The 20,698-nt window shown below is 37.3% G+C and overlaps 1 protein-coding gene across 1 annotated transcript in view; it reads left to right on the top strand.

The window, feature by feature from the left end:
* Kpna4 (karyopherin alpha 4 (importin alpha 3)) overlaps nt 1–20,698 on the top strand; it is a gene marked incomplete in the record, with an annotated part of 68,959 nt that overhangs the window by 1,357 nt on the left and 46,904 nt on the right.

Raw genomic sequence — 20,698 nt, 5'->3', positions numbered from 1 at the left:
GGAGGGGGCCGCGGGACGGGCGTGCGGCCGCTGGTTGGGCTCGAACTTCCTCCGCAAGGCCCGAGGCGGCTCCGCTTAGAGGAAAAGGCGTTTTTCCTGGCCTCCGCGGCCGCCGCTTTGCCCTGCCTCTCCCCAGCACGCAAACTACGGGAGTCAACTTCTCCATTGCAGAAAAACCCCTGCGTGAGAGGCCGCCGGGCGATGCTCGCGGTGCCTTCCGGCGGCCCGGGGTTCGCTCCGGAGGTAGCTGGTTCGAGACCTGGCTCACGCTGTGTCCCCCCCAGGCGGAGGAGGGCCTTTATTTCGGCTCGTCCGCAGGCTCTACCCGCTCTGAACCGCAGCCGCATTCTTACGTGTAGCGTGCGGGCGGTGTACAAAGCTGTCATCCTCTCGTCCACCGTGCCCCGTCCCTCCACCTGCCGGGCTGGGGGGTGGGGTGGGCTGTGGAACGGCGCCGTCGCGTTTTATTATTTAAAAAAGGGGAGGAGCTTCGTTGTATTACACACAGCTGCACCCGAAGTTTTCAGGGCACATGAAGTGTATGTGTTAAAAACACACCCACCCCAATGGTGTTTTTTTTTTTAATAAAATACTTGTTCCTTTCAGCTTTAAGAATTTAGTTATCTATTTTTTTTTAAATGTATTCTGAGTCAAGAATTCAGCTTTCAAGAGAAAGTGGTAGGTTTTTTTGTTTTTATGTAGACCTTTTCCACGTTTTTATAATGTGATCTTCAGATTCCCATAGGCTGTTTGTGCACGGGACCATTTGCTTGAAAAACTGTATGTCCAACGGTGTAGTTATAATGTGATTTTTTTTTTTTAAGGTTTATATGTGATATTATTCTTGTCCTTTTTCTAATGAAAAAAATTCGTATCTTTATTGAAATAACATACATGCCATAACAAGCCTTTTAAGTACCGAATTTATGACTTTCAGGAAATTTATTTGCTTCTGCAACCATGTGATGAAAGATATTTTTAGTTAAAAGTCACCATTTGCAAAATTTACCACAAGCCTGTAATCCCACCACAGCTGCAATTCCACCACTCAGAAGGCAGAGGCAGGAGGATCAACCTGAGTTCAAGACCATCCTGCACAATGCACTACAAAGGGAGACCCTGTCTCAATTTAAAAAAACACCCACAAATTTAAAAGCTAGTAGATACCACAGAATCCAGAAAAATAGTAATGAAGTGCCTATTCAACCCTATAATCTTTTTTTCATCTATCTGCTTTACATTTCTAGTGAGTACACTGACATTTCGATTTACATACACTTCACCCATTAAAATAAATTTTGGCGGCTAGGGATGGAGGCCCATGGCTGTAATCCCGGCACCGGAGGCTGAGGCAGGAGGATGGATGTGAGTTTGAGGCCATCCTGGGCTACATAGTGCATTCGTGGCCAGCCTGAACTGCATAGGGAGCCCCTGTCTCAAAAAGAAAAAAAAAAAATTACTCAAAGTTGTGCAGCCATAACTAAAATCAACTATAGAGCGTTTTCACCACCCAGAAAGAAACTCTTGCTCGTTACCGTCAGTCAGTCTTCATTTCCCAGCTACCCAGCCCCAAGCAACGACTTTCTGTCTCTTTAGATTTGCCTTTCAGGACATATCGCATAAATGGGATTGGATTATACAATTTGTGATCTTTTATGACTGGCTTCTTTGGAGAGAGACTGTTTTCAGAGTTCATCTGTGTTGTAACAATAATGTATCAATATTCCTTCTGGCTAAACGATACTCTAACATATGGATATACTGTATCACGTTATTTATCCACTCCTCAGTCCATGAACATTTGCATTATTAACATTTTTTAGCTACTATACATAACACTGCTGTGAACATTCATGTGCACATTGTTGTGTGGATGTATGTTTTCTTTTGTCCTGGTTACAAACCTAGAAGTGGAATTGCTGGGTCATATGGAAACTTTCTGTTTAACCTTTATTGGATTTTCAGACTATTTTCTAAAGTTACCCTTCTTTTTAGAATTGATCTATTTCCTTACTCTGTATTTCTTGCCACTTTAGTCAGAATCAGATTGAGTGCTGAGTCTGTGTTAGAATTCTGTGATTTAAAAGTGCAAGTAAAATACATAGAAGGCAGCTATTCTGACAAGTGCTTTGGGCACCCTTTAGTAACCGATATTCCTGTGTATAATTAGGAATGTTTTCACTTTTCCATCGGATGAAATGACATTTGACTCTAATGGAAAGTCATACTTTCTCCTCTCTATGACTTACTCAAAATCACATACACGAGGCATGGGTAGATACCACGTGTGTAGGGCAGTGACAGAGCTCTTGCCTAGGATACAACAGGCCCTGAGTTGGATTTCCAGCACTGAGAAAGAAAACAACAGCTTCTGTAAAAATCGCATACACTACTTGTAATGAGACAGAAATCTTCTTTTATTTTCCTTAGAGAACACATTATAATGGTCTGTTTTTAAGTACGTGCTAATTACGTCCGTGCTAGTCTCGAAACGTTATTACTGTGCCCAATTTTCCCCCTTCTTATATGGTCACTGCGTGTGTTAGATTCATAATGTATGTAGAATACAACAAATTTTAGGGAAACACTGCTTTCTTGATTTAGGTATTATGACATCTGTTTCACTGGGAGGTCTTTGGAAAAAAGTATAGACCAGTGCTGTGTAATGATATTTTTGCCCCGTTATGGGAGATGAAATTCGGGGCCTTTGTCTTGAGCTGAATCCTCAGCCCTTTTTTTGTAAACTTGAGACCAGTTCTCTCTGAGTCACTCATTTGATCATGTTGGACTCAAACTTGGGATCCTTTTCTGCCTCAGCCTCACAGAGTGCTGGCGTTACAGGTATGTGCCACCTTGCCTGGGTGTATATACCATAATACTATTGTGACATGTAATCTGTGTTTTCAGAAAAATCAGTGAGCTATTTCATATCATTTTCATACTAAGTTTTCAAAATCCAGTTTGTTTTTATAATTATGGACAGCATATGTATAAAGGCCGGCGTACAGACTGAGATAATCGTAGCTTTTAAAAAAATTGATCTAATGATTTGTTAGATTAGAAATAATGAGCACAAAGTTCTGGAGTTTAATTTGTGTGTGACCTTGGAAGAAATCACATAGTCTTAGGATTCTTTCATCTGTAAAACTAGAGGTGCTTGATGTCTGCTTCATGAGATTTGTAAAGATTAATAGGTTACTGTTAGGGAAATGCCTAGCAATTCTCAGAGAATTTTGTCATCTTTCGCTTTTCTTTTGGAGGAAAGGGAGATAATAGGATTCGGTATAATTGATTTTTATTCCTTTATCTGTAATCGGCTGTTTTTGTCGTGTGTGTGTGTGTGTGTGTGTGTGTGTGTGTGTGTGTAACGTCATGTTGAATTTCAGGTTACATTGAACAGTTAATGGAGAATGCTTTTTAATACAGGGACATGGAACTGCTTATTGAAGGGCAGTTTGGGTAGAGACAATCAGTGGCCATTTAAAGTCAGTTTCTGTTGGAGTTGAAATTGATTCATGGCTTTCAATCTGACATTCCTCACTTCCTTTCAGTATACCATTCTGGCACCTCCAAAATATGGTTATTGCTGACTTTCTTGAAAGACTTTTTTAAAAGAGTCAGAGGGAATATGTTTGAATATCCATTTCAAATAATTTTGAGGAATTGTCAGGTGATTTCCACCAAAGCTTGGCTTCTGCCCAGCAGTGTGATAGAAGATCATCAGTGTTAGTTTGAAAATAGTAACAATAAAGTACCCCACACAACACAGGAAATGGGTAGTTAGCAAACTTCAAGTAAAAATATTTGTCAGGATAAAGCAAATTAAAATTAAGTTCATCTAAGTTTGTCTTTAAAGTAGGGGGGAATTCTTGTACAGAGTTTCTAGTAAGCCTGAATAGTTTTCATAAAAGTTTTGAGAGTATTTAGGCTAAAATAGACTATAAGATAATAGAAAAATAATTGGATCTTAGGAAGAAAATTTTACCCTAAATATAAAAGAATATTAAAATTATACAGAATTAAACTTGTGATTGTTCACACAGCCTAAAATATGAAGTCATTTGAACTTTAAAAATAAAAAAGTTTGCTTGGTTGGCAAGAATTTAATAAAGTTGATCGGTTCTTTTGTTGTTCAGAAATAGCCTTGGTGATTTGTTTTAGTTTTCAGAGGGAAAAGAATTGTTAAGCTATTAAGTCTTGTTAACTTTTAGAGACTGACCTCTCTCATCACACATCTTGGAACATATTTACTGTACTTAAAATAACTGCTGTCTAATTTTTCATATATTAGTCCAAGCATGTGACAATATGAAATATGTGATAGAAATATACTTAGCAATTAAATGATTGTTCTTTTGCCTCCTGCTAGCTTTTTTGGTTTTTGAGGCAGTTTGAGTTGTTTCATTAATAATTTTTTTCCATTAAGATGTTTTATTCGTTTCATTCTCTGAGCCAGATCCTTTTTTTTCTTCACTTGCACATAACATACCGTAATCAGTTCTCTATCATCATCTCCCTTTTTCCACTGTCTCCCCTAGTTTCACATATATTAGGGGGAGGAAGGTTCAGTGTCATTGATGATTTTTTTTTAGAGATAACCAAGATGTCCTTGTTTCTCATATTCACTAATATGTTAAGTAAATATACAAGATAGAGAAGAACTGTAGAGCAGTTTAAGTTTGAAAATATAAAACTACTTTGGGGAAAAAATGCATAGGTGTTTTGTTTTGTTTTTTGGTGCTGAGGATTCATCCCAGAGCCTCAGGATGCTAACATAGGTAGTTTTTAATCATTGATTCCTAATCACTGATAGTGGTGGTAGATTCTTTAAAATGTTTTAAATGTTTTCTGGAATAGGCATTCATTGACCTGAGGCCTGTAATGATGAAATGATAGTGTGTTGTCAAATTTTAACTCAGGGACTGGTATGTAGTTAGTAGACCGCTTTACTTAGCATACACAAGCTCCTGGGTTCGATATCTAGTACTGAAGAAAAAGTTAACCCTCATTCCTAATCTTAGTACTTCCTGGTTTAGTATTGGAACAGAAGGAGAAGTGTAATTGAAGAAGGCTTTTGAGCACCTGCTGTGCATGCTTTTAACTATATTCTCATTTCTTTCAGTCTTATAAGTAGAAATTACTGAATTCATTTTAAAGAAGAAACTCTTGTGCTTCTCTGACTTAATAGCATAACCAAGGGAATGATTTTATTTTAGATATGTCAAAGTGAAGTCTGTACTTTTCATACTATACCATTCTATAGTACTTCCCTTTAATTTCTTTCAGCCTTAATGCAAATCTCAAATTTGTTGAAAAGGTTTTATGTGAGACTACCTACCGTAGACTATGGCCATGATGGCAAACCTTTTAGAGCTTTCAATGATATAAACAACCCGCTGTGGCATGCATGCCATCGGCTCGCCACCACTGGTCTATGGGGTAAAACAAGTATTCACCATTTTCTTTGTTTTCCCAGAGAGATTTTTGAATTGTGTATATTTATGAATTTAGACATTAGAGATCACAGTCTCTTTTCTATGCTTTCCATTTATTTAGGTTGGTAAAAGGTAGTGTTAAAGGAGGCTCTCTTTTTCTACAGTTAAATGTACAGACAGTCATTTGATTGGCACCTACAAAATAAGGACAGTATGTAACTGTAATGGCCTCAGATCAGAAGTTTTCAAAGGCTTGGGGCTCACTAAGAAGCCCGAATTTTTGTTTGGATTTCTGGTGATGTTTTCCATTTGAGAAATTGAAATTAAAATTAAGAATTTTTTTTAAAACATTTAAACATAAAAATAAAGGAATTTTATATAAACATTATGTATTTATTTTGTGGAGTCAGGGGTTGAACTCAGGGCCTCTGGAATGCTAGATGGGCACTGTGCTGCACTATGCTACAGCCCTAGCCCTTTATATTTTACTTTTGGGACAGGAGCTAAATTGCCCAGGACTGCCTTGAACTTGTGGTCCTCCTTCCTCAGCCTGTATCTGCGACTGCCACACCCGACTAAACATAAAATTTGTAATGAAAAATAATTTATTTTTCAAAACCAAAATACTTAGTAGGAAGAGTGACTATGTTTAACATTTTCTTTTTTTTTTTCAAGTCTCTAATGTTTGGTTGAAGAGAAGGCAGCTGAATTCTCATATCTGTTTCTGGATCAGTTGTGTGATACAATGTCAAAGTGTATAAAGAACATACAGTTTTAAACAGATGGGAATTTGCAAAATAACTGCTTTTTCAGTATGCTTATGAAATTATTCTTTGATACAACCCTTAACTGTACAAAGATTATAGTGTAGTCTCAAGCCACTTCAATGAACATTTCTTCACCACTGCATTAAAATACATTGGTCCATAGACATGGGTCTGATTTTTAACTTCACATGTACCTTTTATCTTTGCCTGACTTTGTGATACTTTGGTTTATTTGGAAAACAATATGTCACTGACAGGACTGAAGCTACACAAGTCTTACAAATGCTGACACATTTTATCATACAGCAGAAAATTCACAATTTATTATTGTTACCACACAGTTCAGAGAAATCTTAGTGTTGGAAATTTATTAAGGCCACAGTGGCAGATACAAGCTTTCAAAAATCCTGAATTTCACTTGGGAGCTCAAATATTATCATTTGTAGTAAATAATAATAAATGGTTTTCCTATAAGTTTTGGGCTTGCTTTGCTTATTTTTGTGAAAACATCTGCCAGACACTAAGTCTGAATAACGATGATTTCTCTGTTATCCTTTCAAATAAAGATGGTGCTCCCCCCGGAAAAGTGGCTAGTTAATTCACAAGTCAGCTGCACAAGTACTTTTCCTTCAAGATAGTCATCCAGCTGTAGAAGTTGGTATGCAGAAGTGATTTATGAGTAATCCTTATTTTATCACAAAATTATAAAGAAAAGGCCAGTATTTAATAAAAGTAATTGTTTTTTTACTGTTTCATCAAAGCCATTCTTAAGTAAGCTTGCTTTTTTTTAAGAAAAAAAAACTGTACAAGACAATAACATGATTATAACTGGGTGCTGTTGCCTTAATTCATGCTAAACTGCTACCAGTTTACTTTGTATCAGTGCAAATGTTAACACATGTGCATGTGTTGGCACATGCACAGTTACTAAGTAGTATTAGGAAAATAGTGTTGACCTTCAGAACTGTCAGGAAAGGTCCCATGGCTCCCCATAGGAGCTCATAGAGCACAGTTTGAGAACTACTGTTTTAGTTAATCATCTTATGGATGACTGTCACTTTCAGTGCTTTTAATAGCCTTGGGTTAAAAGAAGCTGAACCATAGAGTCACTCCTGGGTTTGAACCCAGAATTTTAAAGTTATGAAAGTTAACATCGTCTCTCTAAGCCAACCTCCTTCACTGTATATTAAATCCTAGTAAACAAGCAGTAAATGTTAACTGTCAGAATAACATTTTGCTTGCAGTTCCTTTTTACTCCTTTATGCTAGAGTCCTAATCACAGGAATCAGAAAAAAGGCTTTCCTTTCTTCTTCATTAAAAGCCTGCTTTCTTCCTCATGCTTCAACCAACCTGTCAAAAATCTCTAGCTTCTGACTTCATTTGTCTAATCCTGTGTTATAAGTAGGTTAATAAATGTTTATGTAGATTTTGTAGCTGGCTTCCTAAAAGATTCTAAATTTAACTAGAAAGCAGCTCTAATTACTGTATAATCTCCATAATGATTTAAAGTCATTCATAGACCGTTGCTGGTAATACATTAGCCAGAGTACTTTAAATGCAAAGTGTTTTTATATTATTATTTATTCAATATTAGAAAAATTTTGTGAATTGTCACTTTTCTCCAAAACTTAATTTGTGTAAAACTTAATAGCATTTTGGCAACTTAGAATTTTATTAAATTTTTATTAACAAAAGTCAAAATCCTGAGATCATGTTGTTTCCTAATTTGATCATGGACATATTTCTAATATTAGAAAGCAAATCATATCCTATCTCTTGTCATGTTCTCACTCGCAGTGAGCTGCCTCAGCTGGCCCAGTGTCCTGTTCCCTAATGAAAACTAGCTATTCAGTATCTACTCTTAATACCTGCTCTCATTTGTATGATATGTGTGTGGTCCCTCAAAGTAACAATTACATAAATTTATTTAGTAGTTATATCCTAAAAGTCCTGCATTGACTGGTATCTGCTTGGTTATATTAAATAGTCCAATCCGATTTGCTGTCCATCCTGCCTCTTTGACCCTGGTCTTCTTTAGCAGCATCCAGCTGTTAGTGGTCCAGAGGAGTAAGCAAAATAATAATCTTAGATGCTTACGCAGTTGTTATATCATCCCGGGTCTTTAGGTGGTAGATAGGAAACCTAAGTATTTCCTGGCTCTCTTTATAGTATTGATTTGAAGAGTACCATGTCTTTTCTGATACTGTTAACACTGAAAGTTAAGTTTGATTAACAAAAGGCAGAATGAGCTGATTTTCATAATATTTATGTCTTAGGGAACAGAAGTTCTGCTCAAATTAGTTTAGCCTTAATGAAGGAATACCTATAGAATTGTGTTGATTGTTAGCTTTTTGATAAACAAAATGCAGTGTTTGCATTTTCCTCATATTTTCTCCAAGATTTTATCCTAATTTCCTTTTGTTCTCCAGCTGTAAAATAATGACGTTACCTTCTAGTGATGCAACGCTTAAGATCAATAAACAAAAAAGAAATATGGTTCGTATCATTAGTCATTAGAGAAGTGTAAATCAGAATGGAGATAGCACTTCATGCCCAATAGGGTGACAGTAACAAACTAAACAAAAAGAGTAACAAGTATTGATGAGGATGTGAGAAAAGTGTAACCCTCACACGCAGCTGATGCGAATATGAAATAGTGCAGACATGGACTGTTGTACACCTTAAGGGTAGGGTGCTTGCCTAGGGGTAGGTTTGATCCCTAGCACTGCGAAAGAGGAAGGGGGAAAACCACTTTGAAATGCAGTTTTGGAGTTCTTCAAAACAGTTAACATGTGACCCAGCAGTTCTAGCTATTAACTCAGAAGAATTAAAAACATTTTCTGCACAAATGCTCAAATATGAATTTTCATGGCAGTGCTATCCATAACAATCCAAGTATCCATCAGCTGATGAATAGGTAATCAAAATGTGGTATATCCATGTAACAGAGTATTATTTTCCAAAAAAAAATAGTATTGGTACATGCGACAGTACAGATGTGCCTTGAAAGCATGTTGCCCATAAGAATCTAGTCACAATCACGTAGTATGTAATTTTGTTTACATGTGAGAGGATATGGCACCCAAAAAAAGCTGTCTTTCCTACTCTGTCTTCACACAGTCACCCAGCATAATACTTCTGATACTGGATAATGGGTTGCACACACATACTCAAGCAAAGAGTTCGCTAAGTTTCTTCTAATTCAGTTTAATGTTACACTACACTATCAGAGACAGTGTCAGATCATTGTTGAGGGCTTAGTCCCACAGGACTGCCCCTTGCTTTCAGATGCCAGTACTTCTTACTGACTGGGTATAAATGAGGATTTGCATGACCTCATCTCTGCTGGTTCAGCTAATTTGTTAGATCTCCTGCTAGAGCTCAGGGAAACAGTTTACTTAAAGATAGTTTAGGGTAAGAGGGTGTAGCTCAGTAGAGCACTTGCCTAGCATATGCAAGGCTCAGGGTTCCATGTCCTACACCATTTTTTTTTTTAAAAGGAAGGAAAGATAAAGCTGCTACAAAGGGTATAGATGAACAGCTAGCCAGATAGAAGAATGCACAGGACAAGATACATGGAAAAGGGCAGAGTGCTCTCTTCCAGGAGCCACCTTCCAGGTACCATCACATGTCCAGCTTCCAAAACAATTATTTAAGTTTTTATAAGAGCTCCATGATGTAGCTGTGATTGATTAATCATTGGCCATTGCCAATCAGCTTACGCATTCTTCTCCCTAGGTTGAGAGGTGAGGCTGGAAAAGTCCCAGCCCTCTAATCTTGCTTTGGTATTTTCGGTGACCTAGGGTCCCCCAACCACTAGTCATTTAATTATCCTACTAAAGATACCCTTATCACTCAGGAATTCCAAGGACAGTAGGAGCTATGTGTCAGGGGACCAAGTATATATTTTATAATATTGAATGTCTGGGATAGATAAATCCATAAAGACAGAAAGTAAATTAGTGACTACCAAGGACTGTGACGGAGGTGAAATGGAGAGTGTCTGCTGCTGGGTGTGGAACTCTTTCTCTGTGGCGATGAAAGTTACCTAGTTATTGGTGATCAGTGCACAGATTTATTATACAAAAAATCCCACTGCATTGCATACTTTAAATGATTCAACTGTATGGTACGTGAATTATATTTCAGTAATGTTATGATAGCTACAACAAATAAAGCTTAACTAAGAAAACTGAGTGGGGACTGGGACAACTTTCTACTACCTGAGGGTCACAGTTGAACTTGTCTGAGTAGCTTTCACTGATTTTTCCTTCTATCTTTTCCTGTATTGATTTCATTTGTTCAGCAAATATTTATTCAGCATTGGTGACTCAAATGTGAGTTTTACAAGAAAGTGTTGTAAACAGTGATGACAGAACAGTAAGTAACAGGCTAAATTCCTAGTCTAGCAGGTCAAGGTATCTCGGTTCCGTGGTCTTAGCCTGACCTTGTGGAGATATTCAACTCCTGTGAACTAAGAGTGCAAAGATTCTTTATTTCCTAAGCTCAGATTTATAATAAATAGTATACTTTAATTTCAAAGAGAAAGGAAATCCTAACTGTTTCATGTCTAATAATTCTTCCCTTGAGATTTGTGGAAAAATCTTGATCTTTAGAGTGGGAAAATCTAGGGTCACATCTCATTGTTTAATATTTTTTTGGCCTTAGTTTCTGCATTACAGCTGTACGTTAGTGGGTTTCTTTTGAACTAGGCTTTACTATTATGAGGAAGGCACCTTTATTCAGACTAGGTTCAGTAGAGTAGGTTGTTAGGAAAATTATGGAGCCAGTTCTCACATTATCCAAGATAGTAGGGAGTGTCTGTGGGCATTCATGGACTTCTGCTGTGCTGCCTGCCAGTTGCCGGGTCAACTACTTAAGTTTCTTTTTTTTTCTCAGCTATTACTTCCAGTCTTTATGTAATACTTTGTTAAGTTACTAAAAGAGAATCTGACTGAGGTAATAAGCTCAACCCAAGCTGAAGCAGATTTTTTTTTTTAACTCCTGGTCTGCTTATGGATTGGCTGTTCCTGGGTCAGGTGTTTTCCTCCTAACTCCTAGCACCAGTCAGCTGTGTTATGGGGAAACAGAGATGTAACATGGTAAAGAATGTCCTTTTTTCTTCAGAAACAGCCCCAGAAATAGCAGTTTCTTTTAAACAAAGTTGTAAGTAGTGTATGACATTACTTAATGTCATTTTCATTCTTTTCTGTTTACTGTTACAATCTGGGGCAAATCATTATTACCTCATTATTGTCTTGTCTCCAACACGACTGCCTTGTTTCTACTATTACTCTTCTCCAGCTCATAAAACAACTAGCATAGTTCTTTTAAAAAACAAATCAGAGCCGGGTGTGGTGGCGCACGCCTATAATCCTAGCACTTGGGAGGCTGAGGCAGGAGGAGTGTTCTAAGTTCAAGTTTGAGACCGGCATAGGCTACAAAGAGAGCTCAGAGCCAGCCTGAACTGCATATAGCAAGACCCTGTCTCAAAAAGACAAAAACAAACAAGTCAGGACTAGAGCGGTAGCTCAGAGGTCGAGTGCCTAGCATGTTTAAGCCTCAGTATCCCCCACACACACACACGAGGTGAAACAAATCATTTTCTTCCTTTGCTGCAGTAGCTACCCGCCACATTTAGCTTCCCCGCACCTTACTTTTCAAGGCCTTGCCAAATTTAGTCCTAGTCTAACTGCACTTCTTTCACTTCACTGTCTCCCTTGGTTACTCTACTCAGTTATCTTCCAGTTCTTGTCACTCCTACATATCAGTGGTCCTTTCTTCATATCCTTCACATGTGCTGCTCTGATCATCAGAAGACCTTCGTCATGCTTTTTTGTGGGGTTTTTTGGAGTCTCCATTTGTTTGTTTGTTTGTTTTTGAGACAGCATCTTGCTAAGCAGTTCAGGCTGGCCTGGACCTCACAGCAGTCTTCCTGCCTCGCCTCGCCACCACGCCCAGCTCTCTTCCCTTCATTTGCCCTGTTACTTAGCATCTCTTGAACTTCAGCTTCCGTGTGATTTACTCACAGAGGCTGTCTCAGAGCAAGCTAACTGAAAGTTAGACCTCCACTTTAAAGGGTAATTTATATTTTTCCTCAATATTATTTTCTCATATTAGACTTTAAGTTTCCTAAAGATTGTGGACCTTGTCCGCTTTGTATCCTTCATTCCTTCTCTCTGTCTCTTCCTTGACCTCCCCTTTCTTGCCTTCCTCTCTCCATCTTTAGGTTTTTGTTATGTGATAATAGTATTTTTACTTGTCATGGTTTTGTAGAGTATTGCGGTAGGATGAAATATATATGAAATGGACACAATTCTTAAAACATAGAACCTGTCAAGATTGAATCATGAAGAAATAGAAAATCTGAATTTTTTAGTTAAGATTAAGTAATTTAAAACAAGAATATCTGGGGACCACCCGGTGGTATCAGTGGTGAATTCTGTCAAACATTTCAGAGTTCTTGAAGAATTGACAGGAGCCTTCCTCAGGCTATTCCAAAAATCTAGAAGACAACGCCAAAACTCATTATAAGGCTACTTTCCCATCCATTGGACAAAATACCTGACACTCAAAACGTAGAGGAGAGGTTTATTTTGGCTCACATTTGCAGAGGATTTGGTCCATGGTTAGTTGGCTTCAGGAAGAAATGGAATGGCAGGAGGGCATGGTGTAGGAATATTATTTTACCCAGGTGACGTTGTGGAAAAAGCAAAACCATAGAGACAAAATGATCAATGATTTGCCAGGGGTTTGGGTAGGCGGAAAGAAAAAAACAGAACACAGGAGATTCTTAGGGCAGTGAAATACTCTGATACTATAATGGCAGATATGTGTCATTATATGTTTGTGAAGATGTATAGAGTGTACAGCATCAAAAGTGAACTCTAGACTATTACTTGATGATAATATTGTGTAAATGTAGGTTGTAACAAATGTACCACTTTGGTAATAGGATATTGATGATGGGCAGGCTGTGCATATATGGGAACAGAGAATATATGGGAACTGTCTGTACTTTCTTTTAAATTTTCCTATGAATGTAAAACTGCTTTGAAAAGTACTTTTAAGGGATATGTATGGCATGATTATATTCATTTAAAATGGTGATAATCATTTAAAAATTTAAATGTATGAAACTATTAGTACTGGCTGGTTGTGGTGGTGCACACCTGTAATCCCAGCACTCAGGAGGCTGAGGCAGGAGGATCGTTGTTAGTGTGAGAACAGCCTGGGCTGCAAAGTGAGCTCAAGGCCAGCCTGAACTGCAGAGTGAGATCCTACCTCAAAAAGACAAAAAAAAAAAAGAAAAGGAAAAAAAAAAAAAAAAAAAGCTATTAGTATTGTGACATGCAATAAAAAGAACAAAATGCTTATTGGAATTAAACTAGCCAAATTCAGGGATAATAGTTACTTCTAGTCATAAACAAAGGATGAGGACAGGGTTGCAGATGGAATGAGCATGTAGCAGTATTTATAAGCCTTTAAATTTTTTATTTCTATAAAAGTAATGCAAATATGACAGGCAAACAGATAGTGAAACGTGAGTGATGGCTGAGGATATAGGTGGTGGTTAAGTACTTCCTTACCATGCACAAGACCCTGGGTTCCAACCCCAGCACTGAACAACCGACTACTTTCTAACTCACTGAGTCTTCACTCGTTAGTTTTCTAGCTCTTACAGTATTTTGGATGCCCGGGTCTCTATGTTCACTCCATGGGTAATCTAGTCAGCTGACCTGGTTTTAAATGCCATTTCTGCACTGACAGCTTTCTAAATAGATGGTTTTTAGTCTCTACCTTTCTTGAATTTCAGACTCAGTTGACTACTTGATATCTCATTTTGATGCATTATAAGTTTGACTTGGTATATTTAGAAAAAAAAAAACTAGGTGGGCAGCCCACTTTCTGGTCCCCCTTCTGTACTTCTCAGGCAGTAGCTTTCCTTCTCACTAAATTCTTCCTACTCTTAAAAGAAAAAAACAACTTGGCATAGTCAAAGTGCTGTTAGCCTTCCCCCCAAGCCTGCTGATCATTGTCTGCCCTATTTCACTTCCATCCTTCAGTTTCTTGTGCTAGGAACTTCGATCTCATCATTGTCTCCTCTCTTTCATAGTCCTGTTCAGTATTTTATCAAATTTTGTATGTTCCATTTCCAAAATATATGCAGACTTCATATATGTCTCATGATCCCTACTGCTACCACTGTGGTCTAATCTATTATTGCTTGCCTGGATTACTCTAGTTACAGTATATTACAGACATAGCAGCTAAAATGGTTCCATCTTAAGTCAGAGTAAGTCTCTCCTATGTTCACAACTCACCGACAGGTGGCTTCCATCTTATTTAGAGTAAGTGCCAAAATCTAAACTGTGGCTCGTCATTCATGTTCTACCCCTCCTTGCTTACTGCATGTTGGCCACCATGGACTCTTTATTTTTTTCTTTCTTATCTGGGTATTTTTTACTTGTGAATCCCTGTACCTTGAGTACTTTTTAACGAATGTCTACATGGCTTCATCAGTCACCTTCTTAAAGTCTTTATTTAAAAACAGCCCTTTTGGGCTGGGGGAATAGCTCAGCAGCACAGCACCTGCCTGGCAAGCACAAGGTCCTGAGTTTGATTCCTGGTACCTAAAAAAAATTTCCTCCCCACATTAAAGAGTAAAATCTACGAATGTAGGGATTTTTATCATATGGTTCCCTGGTATTTCCTTAACACTGAGAACGATTTGTGACATACAGTAAGTGGTCAGCATTTGTTGGGTAAGTAAATGGTTTTCTGTGTAGCTGTATAAATCTACTTAGTGTGTGAGCACAAATGCTTTGGCAGAATTATAATATGCCTCTTAATAAAGACCGTTCTGTTGATAAAGTTGAAGTCTTTGAACATAACTTCGTAAAGGAAAAAACTAAAGAATATTTTTAAAGTAAATATGAAAGAAAAAAAGGAAAAGTAGCTTATTTGAAGAGATCTGATTAAAATATACAGTGAATGTTTAAATTTTAACAGTTTATTACAGTAAAAGACATACTGCCACTAGACCCCCTCAAAATACTACCCCTTACTGTGCACATATGTCTGCCGTGATGCTTGACACTTTCCAGAGCCATTTTGGAAGTCTTCTTTTGTGAGTGTCTTACGAGATACGATAAAAAGTGTGGTGAAGACGGCTACCAAGGGGCTGTGGATATAGCTCAGCGGCACAGTGCCTGCCTGGCAAGCACGAGGTCGTGAGTTCGATTCCTGGTACCGGAAAAAAACAAAAAAACAAAAACAAAAACAAAGATGGCTACCAAGTACCATCCAAGACAGAGTCATGCTTGTAAAAACATTACTATGTGTCCACATCACCTTGTTCACTGGCATTCCCCAATGTCAAAATGACTGTGAAAGGTAAACATTTTGAAACAATTTTGGACATCAAGGCAGCAAACTAAAGATATGAGAGTGGAACTCAGGAATATTCTGAGGAGAGCTGTGAGCAATGTGTCTTTTTATTATAATAAATACTTCTTGAAAAACTTTGAGACATTTACTGTACTTCTTTCATCACAGCATGTAATAGGAAGTGACCTAGGATGAAAAAGTAACATGTAGTATAAAAGAATATTGGACCAATCCAGAATATATGAGCATGGAAATGTTACTGGGCCTCAGTTCCTTTCTTTGAAAAATGAAATAGTTTAAATAATTTCTATTCTTTTTGGTTACAAAATCCTGTAATGCTATTTGTTTAAATTTCTCTGAAGAAAACCATTGAATTTATTATATTCCTAGGGGGCTGGGGATTTAGCTCAGCGGCAAAGTGCCTGCCTGGCAAGCGCAAGGTCGTGAGTTCGGTTCCCAGTACCGGAGAAAAACCAAAAAAAAAAAAAAAAAAGATTATTATATTCCTAGGAGGTAAGCATTCCTTAATCTCTTAATTTTTGTAATTTTCATTTAACACTGTTACATAAATGGAAAAAATAATTGTTTTCCTCAGCTGAGAATAAATATATCAGCAGAGACATCAGATTCCTTCAGCAATAATGTGAAAGCTTGGGACCTGTTGACTTTCTTAGCTTGACTGTAGCTGATTTTGTACACTGTTCTTCCTCAGTGATTTCTCAAGGCCTTTTCCCATTTGTTGTCATCCATCATTCATGCAGTTTCTGAAATTTTAATTCTGTTACAGACTAAAGAAGTTTGAAAAGTTATGATTTTTCTTGCCAGCATTTTATCAGCCCTTTTATAAGCTATTTACCCTAAACTGATTTCCCTTATGCTCAGATAAAAAATATAAAAGCTGGAGATGTAGCTTCATGGTAGAGGGCTTACTTAGCATGAGCAAATCCTAGGGTTAAATCCCCAGCATAGAAAAAGGGGGAAAAAACTTAAACAGTAGTATATGTTTTTGTTATTATAATGGATTTTTAATATATTGTCATCAATCTATTAATTATTCTGAAAGCTGATCTTGCATTTCCCATTTCTGAGAGATTATATGTGTTGCAACAAAGCTGTGGTCAATGTGTGTGCATATATACACATACATAGTGTACTTGTTAATTATCTAAGGCGCACGCCTGTAATCCCAGCACTCGGGAGGCTGAGGCAGGAGTATCGTTGTGAGTTCTAGGGCAGCCCGGGCTACAAAGTGAGCTCAAGTCCAGCCTGAACTGCATAGTGAGACCCTGTCTCCAAAAAAAAAAAAGTTACCAAAACTAGCTATTGAAAGCCAAATGATTTCTCTATACTTTTGGCATTGCAACATAATTTCTGGCAAGAAAAGTACAAGATAGGAAAACTCTAACTCTACCAGAGTTACACAACAAACAGTTCATTGTTTGCAATTTTGGTCGGTCCCCCATCCCCCTGTCCCCCCCCCTCCCGCCCGCCCCATGATTCTTAAAAACTACATTGCCATGCGTGCTAACCTGTACAAATGAAAATTAAATGTTTGGGGGCTTTGTTTTGTTTTATTCTTTTTGTTTTTTATTTTATCTGTACATTTTGGATACACATAATGATACATATACTTTCATCTTAGGGATTTTGTACCTGTATGTTAAATACCTTGCTGCTTTTTCTCCCTTTCCCCTCCTGTCCCTTCAACCCTATTTACTAAAGCTTTGTTTCCATTTTTTTCTTCTATTCTTTTCTCTTATTCCTTGTTTCCTCCCTCCCTCCCGCTCCCTTGTTCCTCATTTCATTTGAACATTTTCTTCCCATTTCGCAGTCTCTTTTACACATTTTGGTCCTTATTTACCCTTTCAGTTTCTCACACAAGAGAAACAATGTGATATTTGAACATGTGTGTCCAATTTATTTCACCTAAGAGTATGGTCTCGGTGTATCCATTTAGCTAGAAATGTCTCAAGTTTATCATTCCTTTTTTTTAAAATCAGTTTTTATGGGTACATTCTAGATATATATAATGATCACATCATAGAGTTTCTACCTGAACATGATATAACTTGATTCTTTTTTTCCCGTTCTCCTACCCTCCCTTCAGCCGCTACTCCCCTCCCCATTTACAAAAGCTTTGTTTCCATATTTTCCTTCATTATTTTTTTTTCACTTTTTCCTTCTTTCCTTTCCTCCTCCCCCCTCCCTTGTTCCCTTTCCCATTTAAACATTTCCTTTCTATCTCAAAACACCTACTATACATTTTGGTCCTTATTTACACTTTTGGCTTCTCATACTAGAGAAACAATGTGGTATTTACACATGTGAGTCTGATTTGTTTCATTTCAGAGTGTGATCTCAAGGTGCATCCATCTAGCTAAGAAATGTCTCAAGTGTAACCTTTATGGCAGAGTAGTACTCCATTGTATAAAAAAAACACATCTTTTTTATCCATTCACCAGTTGATGAGCATTTGGGCTGTTTCCAAGATTCATCTATTACAAACTGTGCTTTTAATTTTTTTGGCAAGATACCAAGGAGGGGAATAGCTGGGTCTCATGGAACCTCTAGTCCTAGTTTTTTGAGGAATCTCCACGCTGATTTCCACAGTGTTGCACCAGTTTGCACTTCCACCAACAGTAAAGTGTTCATTTTTCCCCAAAACCTCACCTGCATTTGTTACTGGTTCATTTCTTGGTAACAGCCATTGTGTTTCTGGGGTGAGATGGAATTTTAGCGTTTTCATTTGCAGCTCTCCAATGACCAGCGATGTTTTCATCTATTTATTTACTGTTTGTACTTCTTCATCTGAGAAATGTATATTTATCTCAGATGCTTATTTTTGGATTGGGTCTTTAAATTTGCGGGGAGTCTAATTTTTTTTTTCTTTATACATTTTCGATAGTAATCTTTTGAGGAACAGCCTGCAAAAATTTTTCCCACCCTATGGGTTCTTCACTCTGTTGGCGGTTTCTCTTGTTGTGCAAAAAGCTTTTTAATAAGATGAGAGCTTGTTGTTGACCTGTGTGATGCTTCCTTTGCACCCATGCTTTTGTCCATAAGGACCTTGCCTATACCAGTGTCTTTAAGTCCTCTACCTATTCCATCTTGCAGGAGATTTAGTGTTTTTGTTTTAATATTTAGACCTTTGATCCATTTTGATTTTAGTTTAGTGCATGGTAAAAGATAAGGAGTCTACTTTTAATCTTTGCCGTGTGGAAAACCAGTTTTTGCAGCACCGTTTATTAAAGAAGCTTTCTTCCAGCAAAAGCATTTGGGTCCAAAAAAAAGGTGGCTGAGTATGTTTGGAGCTGTTTCTGCATCTTCTCATCTGTCCCATTGATACTTGGGTCTGGTTTTGTTGTTTTTTTTTTCCAGTACCATGCTGTTTTTATTATAGTAGCTTTGTATTATACTTCCAAGTTAGGGATTCTGATGCCCCTGCCTTACTTGGTTCCCAAAATTGCTTTTGCTATTCTGGGTCTCTCTTTGTTCCAAATGAATTTTAGGATTGTTTTCTCTAATTCTATGAGGTATGCTACCTCACAGGGTAGGATTGGGATTGATTGGGATTGCATTAAATTCTATAACAATTTTGGGATTGCATTAAATTCTATAACAATTTTGGGAGTTTGACAGTTTTCACTATAGTGGTTCTTCCTACCCAGGAACAAAGGATATCTTTCCATTTTCTGATGTCCTCATTGATCTCCTTTTTCAGAGTACTGGAATTTTTAATGTGAATTTTGTTTACTTCCTTCATTAGATTGATTGCCAGACATTTCATTTTTTAATGGTATTTTGAAAGGTATGATTTCCCTAATTTCTGTATTAGTGAGTTTGTTGTTTGTGTACAGGAATGCTGTTGATTTTTGAGTTTGCCTTTCTATCCAGCTATGCTACTGAATATAGTTATTAAATCTACAAGTTTTTTGGTAGAGTTTAACTTCCTCCTTTCCTAGCCTTATTCCTTTTCTTTCTCTTGTCTAATTGCTCTGACTAATGTTTCCATTAACCATGTTGGCTGTTGACTTGTCATAAGTGACTTTTATCAGATTGGTACACAGACACACCATCTATTCCAAGTGTCTGTAGGATGTTAACCATGAGTGGGTGTTGGGCTTCATATTTTTTTTCTCCTTGGCTCTGTTAATGTGGCACATTACACTTACTGTTCTGTGTATGCTGAACCATCCACATATCCCTAGGATGAATCCTACTTGGTCAGTATATAACCTTCTTGATGATTTGCTGCATTCTGTTTGCCAGTTTTTTATTGAGGATTTTTGTGTCTATTTTCATTAGTGAGATTTGCCTGTAGTTCTCTTTTTTGTTGGATCCTTCTCTCGTTTTGGTATCAGGATAGTGATTCCTTCCAGGAATTAATTTGGAAGTGTTGCTTCCCTTTTAATTTCAGTAAAAAATTTGAGAATTAATGGCATTAGGTCTTTTCTAAACTTCTTGTAGAATTCAGCAATGAATACATCAGGGCCTGGGCTTTTCTTTGTTGATAGGTTTTTAATTACATCTTCAATTTCATTGATTGATACTTGTTTAGAATTTTTATATATTATTGACTCAGCTTTGGTAATCTGTACGAATCTAGGAATCTCTCCATTTCTTCTGTGTTTTCCAACTTATTAGAGTACAGGTTCCCAAAGCAGGTATTGATTTTCTGGATTTCTGCAGAATCTGTTGTGATTTTATCTTTTTCATCCATAATTGCATGGATTTGAGTCTTTTCTTTCTTTTGATAAGGTTAGCTAAGGGTTTGTCAATTTTATTTAACCTTTCAGAGAACCAACTCTTTGATTCATTGATTCTTTGTATTGTTTTCTTAGTCTCTTTTGCATTACTTTCTGCTCTGACCTTTATTTTTCCTCTCTTGTATGAGTTTGGTTTAACTTTTTCTTCTTTTTCTAGAAGCTTGAGGTTTTTTTTAGGTTGCATATTTGAGTTCACTCTGTTTTCCTAATAATGTGAATTCTCCACTATAAATTTGCCTTGTAGGACTGCTTTCATTGTGTCCCTTAATTTCTGGTATGTTGTATTGGCATTATGATTTAATTGTAGAAACTGTCTAATTTCTTTTTTTTTTTTTTTTTT

Source organism: Chinchilla lanigera, unplaced genomic scaffold, assembly GCF_000276665.1.
Source record: "Chinchilla lanigera isolate Chin_1 unplaced genomic scaffold, ChiLan1.0 scaffold00047, whole genome shotgun sequence".
Taxonomy (NCBI): domain Eukaryota; kingdom Metazoa; phylum Chordata; class Mammalia; order Rodentia; family Chinchillidae; genus Chinchilla; species Chinchilla lanigera.
Note: the sequence above shows the minus strand (reverse complement) of the source record. Positions and strands in the feature narration are given on the sequence as shown.